At 36.4% G+C, this 12,125-nt stretch overlaps 1 long non-coding RNA gene across 1 annotated transcript in view; it reads left to right on the forward strand.

The window, feature by feature from the left end:
* Window positions 1-12,125, forward strand: part of LOC116420654 — an 81,579-nt gene that overhangs the window by 257 nt on the left and 69,197 nt on the right. The gene's annotated exons all lie outside the window — the stretch shown is intronic.

Consider the following 12,125-nt stretch of genomic DNA (forward strand, 5'->3'; position numbering starts at 1 on the left):
AACAGTGGGAGTAAAAAGTGGGAAAGAAACAAATACAGAAATTGAAGACACCTAAAAACGTGTTTCTTTAGTTTAGGGCAAGTGGGGGGCAGTAGCCAAAGGACACCATTTGTTCAAAGCAAAGGCATTTAATGGACTTTGCCTAGTAAAATTAATTTGTCGCCAGCGGCTCCACAAGACTCTGAGCTTTCACAAAGGAGTTTCAATCAAGGGAGCCTTGTCTTAGAAGGCAAATGTTTCTCTTTAACTCACGGGTTTCCATCTGGAGTTGCTCCAGGAACATCTTTAAAATAAGGAAACGTTCTTTACAAAAATAAAGACATAAATAATCGGAGAAATATTAATTACCTGTGGTTAGATTGTGCCACTATAATAATAATGACAATACTATCCAAGCTAAAGTTTAGGTGTCATGCCAATCTAACTACCAAAAAGTTACCTCATAGAGTTAGAAAAAAATAACAAGATTTATCTGGAAGAACAACAGAACAATAATCTCAGGGGAAGTAATCATTCATTCAAAAAGTATTTATTAAGGACCTACTGTGTATTGGGTGCAGGGGAAAGAATTTCTACTTGCAAAGAGCTAACATTTTCTAAAAATATATATATATATATATAAACTGAATAAGTGTAAATATATGCAAAGCAATTGTATATAAGCTAGCTTTAGAAGGAGGGCACTAGAAGTTGAAATGAGAAAATATTGCTTGAGATTCATCTTAAAATGAAGACTCATAATTTTAAAAAGTGAGAAGAAAAAGGCCTAACAATTCCAGATTTCAAACTATGCTACAAAGTAGTAACCAACAAAATTATTTGGTACTTGTTGAAAAATAGTGTCACCTGAAGCTCAAATACATTTGCACAAGACTTCTCATGGATGGAGACTGATTACATGATGCCCTGATAAGTCTATGCCTGTGAGAGGGGTGAGAACTTTGGAGAAGAGAGGTTCTTGTCCTTCTAGCTTCCAGCTTTAAAACAGGAGAATCAATAGTTCCAGATTCTCTTCAAGGAAAGGTTTTTGAAGGGAAAGAAAAATTCTGAAGAAATGATGGCACAATAGAGGAGGCGACATCCACATTCTTATCCCCAGCTTACCATGCTAGCTAGAGACTTTGGAGAATTTCTCTTTGGTGAGATATGGGAATCTTTATTTTTCTTATAGTTGAGCTGAAATGTTTTGCTTCCTGATGAGGGAATAGCTCATTCACCATATATGTTGTCTGATTTGCTCTAAACTATACAATCTCTTTGCTATCTATTTCCTATTGGCTTGGATAAATGGGTTTATTTCCTATTCACTATTTATCTGTTGTAATTGGCATATGGTGGTAAGGATGTCAAACCTTTGGATATATAGTTTGGAACATTCCTTTCTCATTAGAAGTTCAGCTTGAACATTAAAATTATTTTCCTAGATTAAAGATATTTTGGAGGGATGAAGCTAGATATAATCCCAGCTCAATATCCCTTTTCTCTGAGGAGAGCAAAGTGGTCAAACTTGTGTCCTCAATCCCCTGTTTTCCTCATGGTAAGGATCAAAGTGCCCCTTGGAGAGGGGTGGGCAGAGGAGATTCTAAAGACATCTATTTATACTATCTAGATAGAGCTATGTGGACATATAGGGCATCACATATATACCCTGCAGTAGAAAGATTGATCAGTCAAATTGATCAGGTACCCAACAAATGAATATAGCATCACAATGTTCTGTAAACATGCAGACCTTGACTGGTGGGGTAAGGACACAATTTAACTGCTGGGAAAACTAGAAAGAAGTCTGGCAGAAATTAGGTTTAGACTAACATCTCATACTATATCTAAAGATAAAGTACAAATGGAAACAGATTTTTGATGGTAAGAGGTCATGTTATAAATATATTAGAGGGACAAGGAAGAAAATACCTTTCACAATTGTAAAAATGATAAGCATTCAGAATGAAACAAAGGATAAAGGGTATCACAGAAGAAAAAAATGGATAATTTTTCCAACTACATGTAAAAATAATCTTCAAAATTCATTTTTGTAAAATTTTGTAACATTTTTTTTCTTCCTTAACTTCTCCTCTCCCCAAAACAGCAAACAATCTGATATAGGTTAAATAGTCAATATTTTAAAAATTACCACATTTGTCATGTTGTGCAAGAAAATCAGACCAAAAGGGAAAAAACACAAGAAAGAAAAAATACAAACAAAAAAGGTGAAAATACTATGCTTTGATCCCTATTTAGTGTCCATAGTTCTTTCTCTGAATACGATTGGCAAAAAAAAAAAAAAAAAATGGATAAATTTTGATGGCAAAGAATTAAAACATTTTTGCATATATAAAATCAAGAAATTTGAGATCAGAAGAAAAATCATTAACTTGGAAAAATTTTTGCAGCAAGATTTTCGGATGTAGAACTTACATTCATGTTATATAAGGGACTAATTCAGATAAGTAAGAACAAGTCAATCCCTTAAAGATAAATAATCAAAGATATAGACATGGATTTCTCAAAGAAAGAAATGTTATCAACAACGATATTTTGAAAGTTCCAAATAACTAATGAAGAGAGTAATGCATATTGAAACAACTCTGATATCTTGCCTCATACCAATAACATTAGCAAATGCTACATGACAAAAAAAAAAGAAAGCTGATGATTGTTGGAAGAGCTATAGGAAAACAGGCATATAGGAAGATTTATTGATGAAATGGGAAAGAAAGATGTGAAGTAGAACAGATTTCTTTAGGGATCTCTTCTCATTATCAGTGATGGTGAAATCTACCAGGTCTGAACTCTGTATTATGTGTACATATTTTATATATCAAGTCCTCCTGATTTCAGGGCTGGTGCTCTATCCACTAACTGCCCCAAAGTACTACATAATATATATTATGTATTATATATAAGCATATGTATATAGGTACACGTATATATTTGTAAAGTGATTTACCCAAGGACATATGCATATATATATATATATACACATACATAAATTTATACACTTATACATATATTTGCTAACTTGGGAAGATGGGGATAGGGATGCAAAGTTAGTAAGTAATGATAGATATGTTTTCACCTTTTGTCCAAGATCACTAATTAAACATATTTTTAAAAAAATGAACAGAAGAGAGCAAAAAGGTACAGGTTACATAAATGGAGCAATTTTATTACTTAGCCTATTGAATTATAAATTGATTTAAATTATAGTATTTTATAGATATTTTAAAAATACTTATTATAATATAATAAATTACCATATGAAATTATCTAAAACATATTATACAAGTATTCTATATATAGTACAGTTGTAATATATATTATGTGTACGTACAAGTGTAGATGTCTCAAATTAATATATTTTCAATTTGACTACTCATGAACACAGCTGTTTTTTGTTTTTCTGTTACATGTTTTATTTTGCAAACAGTTTTACATATATACATATATATATACACAAAAAGTATTTATATATATATATGTATACTTTGTTTTTCAAACTGTATAAACATTCCCCCACACAAAAACACCCATATAATTCTTGAGAGTGGATGAATTGGCCCTGAATTTCTAATCCCAGCTCTGTCACATACTGACTGGGTGATTTTGGGTAAATCACTTAGTCTCTCAGGGTACTCTCCAGGATTTTAAGTTGCAGATTTAAGAGCCAATCTAATTGGTAGAGGGAGTTTCTCAGGATTTCTTCATGCTAATGAAATCACAGATTTAGTCTCCATATATACACACACACACATATACCACATCACAACAAACTGCATATAAACAGAGGTTCACAGTTCTTTATCAAGCCTCTTTTTGTATATTAAAATGTGATTATTAATAATTAAATTCATACACACCCAGAAGAAAATTTAGAGCGTTAACTAAGAGGTACAGTAGCCCCCTTGTGGCTCCATAGCTATATTGCATCTACATGATGCTCAAAGCACAATTGGGGTTGGTTTCTTAATCTTGCCAAGAGAATGGCCCGTATGTGGATGGACTCTTTGCTGTGAGAGGTCCTTGAGGGACCTCTGAGAGTGAAAGGGTATATGTACTCTGTTTTTATTTCACTTATCCTATGCTGGAGAAGGAAGAATGGATGATCTCGGTCTTTGAGGCACATGGGGTGGAATGTGGCAAACTTTGGTGGGCTCTGCAGCGTGGGGGCCAGAGAGGTTTTGGCAATCAAAAGGCAGCCATGGATTTTGTCCCTTTGGAAAAAATGGGCTCAGAAAGGAAAATGAGAAGGTCCCCAAGGCAAAATCTGTTCACTTTGAAATTTTCTTGAGGGCCGTTCCTGTATATATCCTTCTCATAATTTCTACTAGGAAATTCCTCTTTCCCCTGACAATTCATTTGCATCAATTTGACAAGTATTTATTGGGTATTCACTATGTATAAGATACCACACAAGGCATAAGAAACACTTTTTTGATTGTGTTCTTAAAGGAGTTTCTAATTTAATACAAAGTAAGACTGAACTGGGGAATAAGAGAGAAAAAGAACATTTCTTATGTAAATAAAAATGTGAAAAATGCACCTGACCAAACAACTCTGACTCTACTAGTAGAGACTAATTTCTTTGGATGTTTGGCTTTACCAGCTGTGAAAATCTCTTCCTGAAATGCAAATTTCCCTGAGAAGAGATGTATAAAGTTATATTGGGAGAAAACTGGAGCTATCCAGCTGAAATGAGCCCCAGCTTTGCAGACCACACCAGAAGGTCATCTAGCGCTGTCCCAGCCTTACCTATCTAGCACTTGCATATGAAGTTCAAGGCCTTGGTGGATATTTTTTCCTTCAATGTGGGGTGGCCCTTGGAGTATGCATTGTAAGATGGCTCTTGATAGTCTCCGATTGTGTTTGGTGGCTAGAACCTCCCTTTTGGTTGTCATTAAACATGGATCATTTCTGACGCAGGAGAGACATTTCTTTTCTACTGGGTCTCCAGAGACAGAATTTCTTGGGGCTTGTTCATTTTATGGTGTCATAATACACATTTCCAGTTCCATTTTTGAGGCCACACCCATCTCCACCACTAGATGGCAGAGTCTGTATATCCTATAGTCTAGCAAATACTGCATTCTAACATGAAAATTAAGAGTCTTTGGTACAGGAGTTTAGGGCTCTGGATCTGGATAGGAAAATCCTTCTGCTACTGCTTGTCACTTTATCTAAGCTTAGACCGTTAGCTAGATTCCTAAGAGCTTAAATGACTTGTCCAAGATCATAGAAAATCAATTTATTTCCAACCGAGGTTTATTGATTTTACTTTTTTAAAGTAAAAATCCTAAAGTAGACTCTTTCATAGGTCTCCCTTCTTTCCTTTGACACTGTCAGCAGTTTAATATGAGCCCTCAGGGCCTCCTACATGGATTATTGTAATAGCAAGATTTGAAAATCAAGAAGAGATTTTCACAGCTGGTTCTTCGCAGCTGATTATTGCCAAAAGTCTCTCCCCACTGCCTCTGCTCAGCTGCCAAAATAATGTTTCTAAAATGGTGGCGGGAGTGGTTCAGTTGTATCAGACTTTGTGACCCCATTTGGGATTTTCTTGGCAAAGATATCAGAATGACTTGCCAGTTCATTCTCCATCTCATTTTACAGATGAGAAATTGAATTAAGTGACTCAGGATCACATATCTAATAAGTATCTGTGGTCATATTTGAACAAAGGTCTTCCTGACTCCAGGCCTAGGGTTCTACCCACCTAAAATGCTGGTCTGACCATTTCACTACCACCCTCCCCCCCAATAAATGCCAGTGGCTCCCAGTCACCTAGAAGATCAAATATAAAATTATGTTTAACTTTTAGAACCTTTCCCAAACTTCTTCTCCTCTTCCCTACCCCTCTCCCAATTTCTTAGACCCTTTCCTCTCTCTCACAGGTACTCTGAGATCCAGTGACACTGGCTTTCTTATAGTAGATAAGACATTCCATCTCCATTTTTCCAACTCTAGGCATTTTCATTGGCTCTATCCTTTGCCTGGAATGTTCTCCTTGAGGACAACAATTGTCTTTTAAGAGCACTGGTCCTGAAGTCAGGAGGACCTGAGTTCAATTCCCACCTCAGACATTTAATCCTTCCTAGCTGTGTGACCCTGGGCAAGTCACTTAACCTCAATTGCCTCAACAACAACCAAAAAAATCTTTTGCTTTTCTTTATCTTCCATTGCCTAGCATGGTGCTTGGTGCATAGTATGCACTTGCTAAATGTTAATTGTTGACATAGCCAGCATGTGTCCGAGGCAAGATTCCAACCCAGATTTTCCTGACAGTTCTCAACCAAAACCCTCTTCCTCTTATAACTGGAGAAATCCAGCCTAAACCCATATGCAAACTCCATTAAAACAGTTAAAAAAAATTTCTATGAAGCAAAGAGTTAACACTGCCTTCAGTATGTTGGGTAGACTCAGGGCCTGGCAGGGCCCTAGAGCTGAAAAGAAGAGCGAATCCTGGGAGGTGGAGGAACAAAAGGAAGAACAGAGGAAGAGGAAGAATTATTGTCATTTATTAAAGTTGAGAGCCTTTAAGAAGCAAAGTCCATACAGCAGATAACAAAACTTGGAAGCACAGAAAAACTGGGAAATGGAAATGTATTGTTTTATATTGAATCTTCTGTGTTCTATTTTGTACATGGAAATGCTCTTTTTTTCTTTTTGCATTTTGTTTTTAAGTTTAAGATGAATAACAAATTTTTTTTAAAAAGAAGCAAGGATTTTTGGAAGAAAAACTCTAGCAGATTTATAAAAGAATATTGTAGCAGAATGACAGTAGGGAAAACAATCCCATAGGGAATTTATTTTCCATAGGTGATGAGGAAGATCAAAGTCCTCCAGGAATAGAGACAAGGAATTGACTTTTGAAGCTAAACAATTTTAGTTTCTTCACCTTAGCCTGGGGCTGGCTCTTACTTCCTAGACCCTTTGGAATAAATTACTGACAGGAAGTCTAGAGAACTTTTGCCATTCCTATATACGCCACAAATAAATACTAACAATCTTCATTTATTTTTACAAAAGATTTTCTTCTTCTTCCTCTTAGCTTTTTCCAGATCTTACATAAATTTGTGGTCTTACTTTAGAAGCTCATCTTACAGATAAGGAAACTGAGGCCAGAATCATTAAATCATTTCTCCAAGGTCACCCAGATAGTGACAGACCCAAGTTTAAAACTGGAGTTTGTTAATAATCTGATGTTTGGCAGCTAAATAGAGTCGGGAATAAAGCTCTGGGCTTGGAATCAGGAGATTCATCTAAAGAATTCAAGTCTGGACTCAGACTTACTAGTTGTGTGATCCTGGATAAGTCACTTAATTCTATTTACCTCAGTTTCCTCATTTGTAAAATGAGCTGGAGAAGGAAGTGGCAAGCACTTCAGTATCTTTGCCAAGAAAACCCCAAATGGAACATGAACAGATGGACATGACTGAAAAACAATTTTACAATAATAGCTCATGTTTAGTGGTAGACAAACTGCCTACAGACCCTTCTTAGTCTATTCTGAGCAACAACCAGAAGCCAAGAGTCAGAGAAGTGTTGACATACGTTACCCCTTTGACCAGAAGGTCTTTTTTTTTTTTTTTTTTTTTTTTTTTTTTTTTTAAGCGTCTGTCCCAGCATTTTAAAGTACTCTTTCTTGGACAGAACTTACTTTGGAATAGGATAATATAAGAAGATGGACTACGACCCCTGATTTAAATTATGTGTCTTCTCCCCACTCACTTTTCATTTATTTCATTCTACTTAAAGTTGAATATTTGTTAAATTTAGTCACTGAAAGACATTTGTGACTCCATTCATAGAAGCCTATATTTTTAAAGCATAATTGGAAATGTTGCCTGATTTAGGTAGCTTAAAGTTTCAATAATCATTTTATTTCCTTACTTACTTTCCCATGTTGGTATGACTAATGACTTTACATGGACATCCAACACTAGCATCAGAAGTTGTGTGTATGAAAAAGAGAATGTGTTCTTTCCATTATCTGACACATTTTGCTCTAAAATCCAAGCTTCCCCTCTCCCCGCCAGCCATCCTTTTCTTCTTTCCTGGCTCTGATTCTGATTCTCCTGACTTCTCCATCATGTTTTCAACTCTCTCCTTTCCATGAAACATCCTTCTGCCCCTTTGGACTTCTTTCTCATTGATGAATTCCTTCTAGAACATCGGTTTGGAAGAAGGGTCCCGGGTTTTGAAGAAGGCTTCCGAAATTCCATTCCTAGATCTTTGTATTTCTACCTACTTTTCTTTTTGCTTCTATTTGTATCTCTAGGGCTTAGCACAGTGCCTGGTGGAAAGTATTTTCTTAACAAATGTTTGCTGATTGAAATCCAAGAACTAGATTTCAAGTTGAAAGAAATAGTACCTATGAGATCTGTTCTTATAAAAATGTAAAGAAAAAAACAATGGTGATGTTTGGAAGTATGACATTGCAGAATCTAAACTCAGAGCTGGGTGGTTTTTTTTGTTTGTTTTTTATACTTGTTCCTCTTCTTATGCTTTACATGTACTGGGTAACATCTGTTTAATCTCAGACCAGCCTCATCAACAGCTGCAATGCAATGGGAGAAAAATTGTTCTAGGAGCTGAGTACTAAGAGGAACCAGTAAAAGCTGCTTGGAAAAAATAATTTAACTAAGCTAATTTATATGCAGTCTACTAGTTTCTTCCACCCAGGTGGGTCTCCAGAGGCAGAGGCTTTTGAAGTTATTATAAGTTACTAAAAAAAAGTGAAATTAGGGAAAGTACCACTGAGTTTCCCACCTATCTTTCCACCACCTACTCCCAAGTTTAAATGTTCTCTAATTATCTTTTTAAAACCCCGTGTGTTTCTTTGAGTGAATCTTTCTAGTATTCACTCTCCTCTTCATAGAACATCTGGAAAGTACTTCCTCTAATCCAACTTTTCCATTCTTCTCTATTTGTTGATATTATTTCTTTTATTTTATTTTTCTTTCTTTTTTTTTTTTTTGCTTCTATTTCTATTCAATCATAATAGTCATATTGCTTTTCTTTTGCTCCTCTTAAAATTACAAAACTAGAACCTGGAAGAGAACTCAGAGACTATCCAACCAATCCTCTCATTTTACAGATGAGGAAACGGAGACCAAAGAAATTAAGTGACTGACTCAACATAATGTGGTAGTCAGTTGGATCGAGATCCAAATGCATTCTTCTTTTTACTACATAAAATTGTCTCATCCTCTGAGTAGTGGAAAATATCTGTGTGTGTAACAGGGTGGCTTGCTGCCTGTTGGTGAGCTGGCTGCCTGATCAGTTATTTTTCTTTTTGCTTGAGCTAGTCATCCTTTTTATGGGACAGTTTACTTCTCCATATAGGATTTTGTTGTTGTTCAGCCATTTAAATCTAACTTTATGACCTCAGTTGAAGTTTTCTTAGCAAAGATTCTCAAGTGTTTTGCCATTTCCTTCCCAAGACCATTTTATATATGAAGAAACTGAGGCAAGTAGGGTTAAGTGAGTTGTACACAGTCACACAGCTAGTAAATATCTGAGGCTGGATTTGAACTCAGGAAGATCAGTCTTCTTGCCTGATTCCAAGCTCAGCACTCTATGTGCTATGGCTCCATCTAGCCCTCTCTCCAGAGGATATAATTTTCTTTTTTGTTTACCTTGATGGATTTTATTCTACTGGGGAGTGATTTTCCAGCTTTCTGATGACCAGCCACTGTTGCTGACTCATTTCCATAGAAAGGTTCATGTATTTTCCCCGCTCTGGGAAGATAATGAAATAAGATGAATCAAGAACTCTTTCCATTAATTGTGAGCTCTCATGCAGAAATCTCATTCTGGAAACTGGAAGTTTTAGACTCTTCCTGCCGTTCCCAAATTATCCTGTCTCAATGATACATTCATACAAATAGCACGAGCTGTTTTGTAATTTGATGATTCACAATTATATCATGTTTATTTGCTTAAGAAAGCAAAGTAAAATTTAAGCGTAAAAGAGTAAACAAATTTTTAAGAAAAAAAGAATAATGTCTCTCAACACCCCAGGGAAACCCCAAATTCCAAAGTGGACATTTGCCCTCTTAGGAAAGAGAGAAGATAAGAGAAGAAGTGGAAAATGAAGATTTCTGGTTTATGTTGCCAGTTTGAATGGCTTTCATGGGGCAGCTGGGTGATGCAGTGGATAGAGCACCAGCCTGAAGTCAGAACCTGAATTCAAATCTGATCTCAGAGACTTTGCCCATACTAACTGTATGACCAGGGCATATCACTTAATCCCAATTGCAAAAACAAAAAACAACAAACACAAAACTATACAAACAAACAAAAACTCAGTATGCTTCAAGATCACTTTAAAAAAATCTTAAAGATGCTCATTGATATCTTAGGTTTTAATTAGCTATCCTCTATTCCATTACCTATATCACTTATTAGGAAATTCAATATCATATCTAATTTAAAATTATTGTTTCTCTGGGGAGTGATATGTTACATAAAGATCAAGAAATATGGTGTTTTGTCTTAACTGTATATTTATCTAGACATGGAGTTGACAAGCTAGAGGGGAAAGGACACAAGAAAGCAAATAGTAAGACCACAGCATAATAAAAAGCAGGACTTCTTGCATTAAATCTGAGACTATACCTGGAAAGCTCGGGGCCAGTGGTCCTGCCATATCTATGGCTCATAGAGAAAATTCTTGGATCAACATAACCAGACTTTCAGAGCCAGGCTTTTTCTCTAATGCCAGGAAAGTGGCTATTTCTTTCAGAAACAGGTCATTATGCTGGTCATTAGCTTAATAAATCAGCATCAGAGGACTGACATTCTGGTGAGTTTAGCCAATGCAGTAGTATACTGAAGTCCCCTAGGAGGAAAATGAGCTTGTGGTTGTTATAAGGCAACTTCTTCCTGTATTGTCTGAGTAATTCATAGTATTGATGAAAGGCAAAATATTGATATTTTCCTCCTCCATAGAATGGAGCCCCTTGCTACTCCTGGAGCCAAATGCATAATCTCTTGTTTCCAAGAAATTACATAGTACTCCCTGGAAACTTTCCTCATCTCTTTAGAAGACTACATTGCAGAATTTTAGAACTTGTTGCTAAAAGACAAAAACAAAATTCGTACTCAAGAAATCCCCCTTTTCTTGTAGGAAAACTAGGAGTCTGGGATCATAATGCTAGAGAGATCTCTTTTCTAAAAAGAAAACTGGAGTTCAGGAATTTTGACATGCCCCTAAAAAGTAGGGGTTCAGGAAGGATCACAATTTAGACCATTTAGTTCTTTTTTCTGTGACTATGGCTGCCATGTAGTTGAGAACATGTATGTTTCTGCCAGTGTCTAAGTGAGATTGGATCCAGGTACTCCAGGTGCGGTAACTCTCCTCTCAGGCAACGGGGATGAGAACATATGCTATGTCCCTATGATCTTCCCAGATGTATATAATTCTGTTGATGTTTATGAGTGTCCCCGAACATACCTTCTTTTTGGTTTCCAGTTATAATTGATATAAGTGAGTATATTTCCCACAAATTATTCTGTTTTTGACCATTTAATGATGGAGTCAATCTGTGGTAGGTGAGTTAGAAAAAGGGGGACTGGAAATGTCTCAAGCAAAAGCAGGTGGTCTATACAGAAGGTTATAAGATCCACTTTACCACTTTGGAGATAGGGATATAAGGAATGAAGAATGAGGTATGAAGTGTCCATTCTGAGAATACAGAATAATTCTCTGTGTGTCTCTTTCTTTTTCTCTGCCTCTGTCTCTGTGTTTGTCTTTCTCCTTTTGCCTTTCTTCTTTCTTTTTTCCCTTTTCCTTCCTTCCCTCCTTACTTCCCTCCTTCTTCCCTTCTTTCCCTCTTTCCTTCCCCCCTTCCTCCCTTCTCTCCTTTCTCTTTCTTTCTTTCTCTTCCTTCCTTCTTTCCTTCCTTTTCCTTCCTTCCTTCCTTCCTTCCTCCCTCCCTCCTTCCCTCCCTCCCTCCCTCCCTCCTTCCTTCCTTCCTTCCTTCCTTCCTTCCTTCCTTCCTTCCTTCCCTTATTTTTCTCTTTCTTTTTTCTCTCTCTCCCTTTCTGTCTGTCTATCTGTCTCTTTCCCTCTTTTTCCCTCTCCCTTCCTCCTTTCCTCCCTTCCCCTCCCTCTTTCTGTCTCT

Source organism: Sarcophilus harrisii, chromosome 1, assembly GCF_902635505.1.
Source record: "Sarcophilus harrisii chromosome 1, mSarHar1.11, whole genome shotgun sequence".
Classification (NCBI taxonomy): domain Eukaryota; kingdom Metazoa; phylum Chordata; class Mammalia; order Dasyuromorphia; family Dasyuridae; genus Sarcophilus; species Sarcophilus harrisii.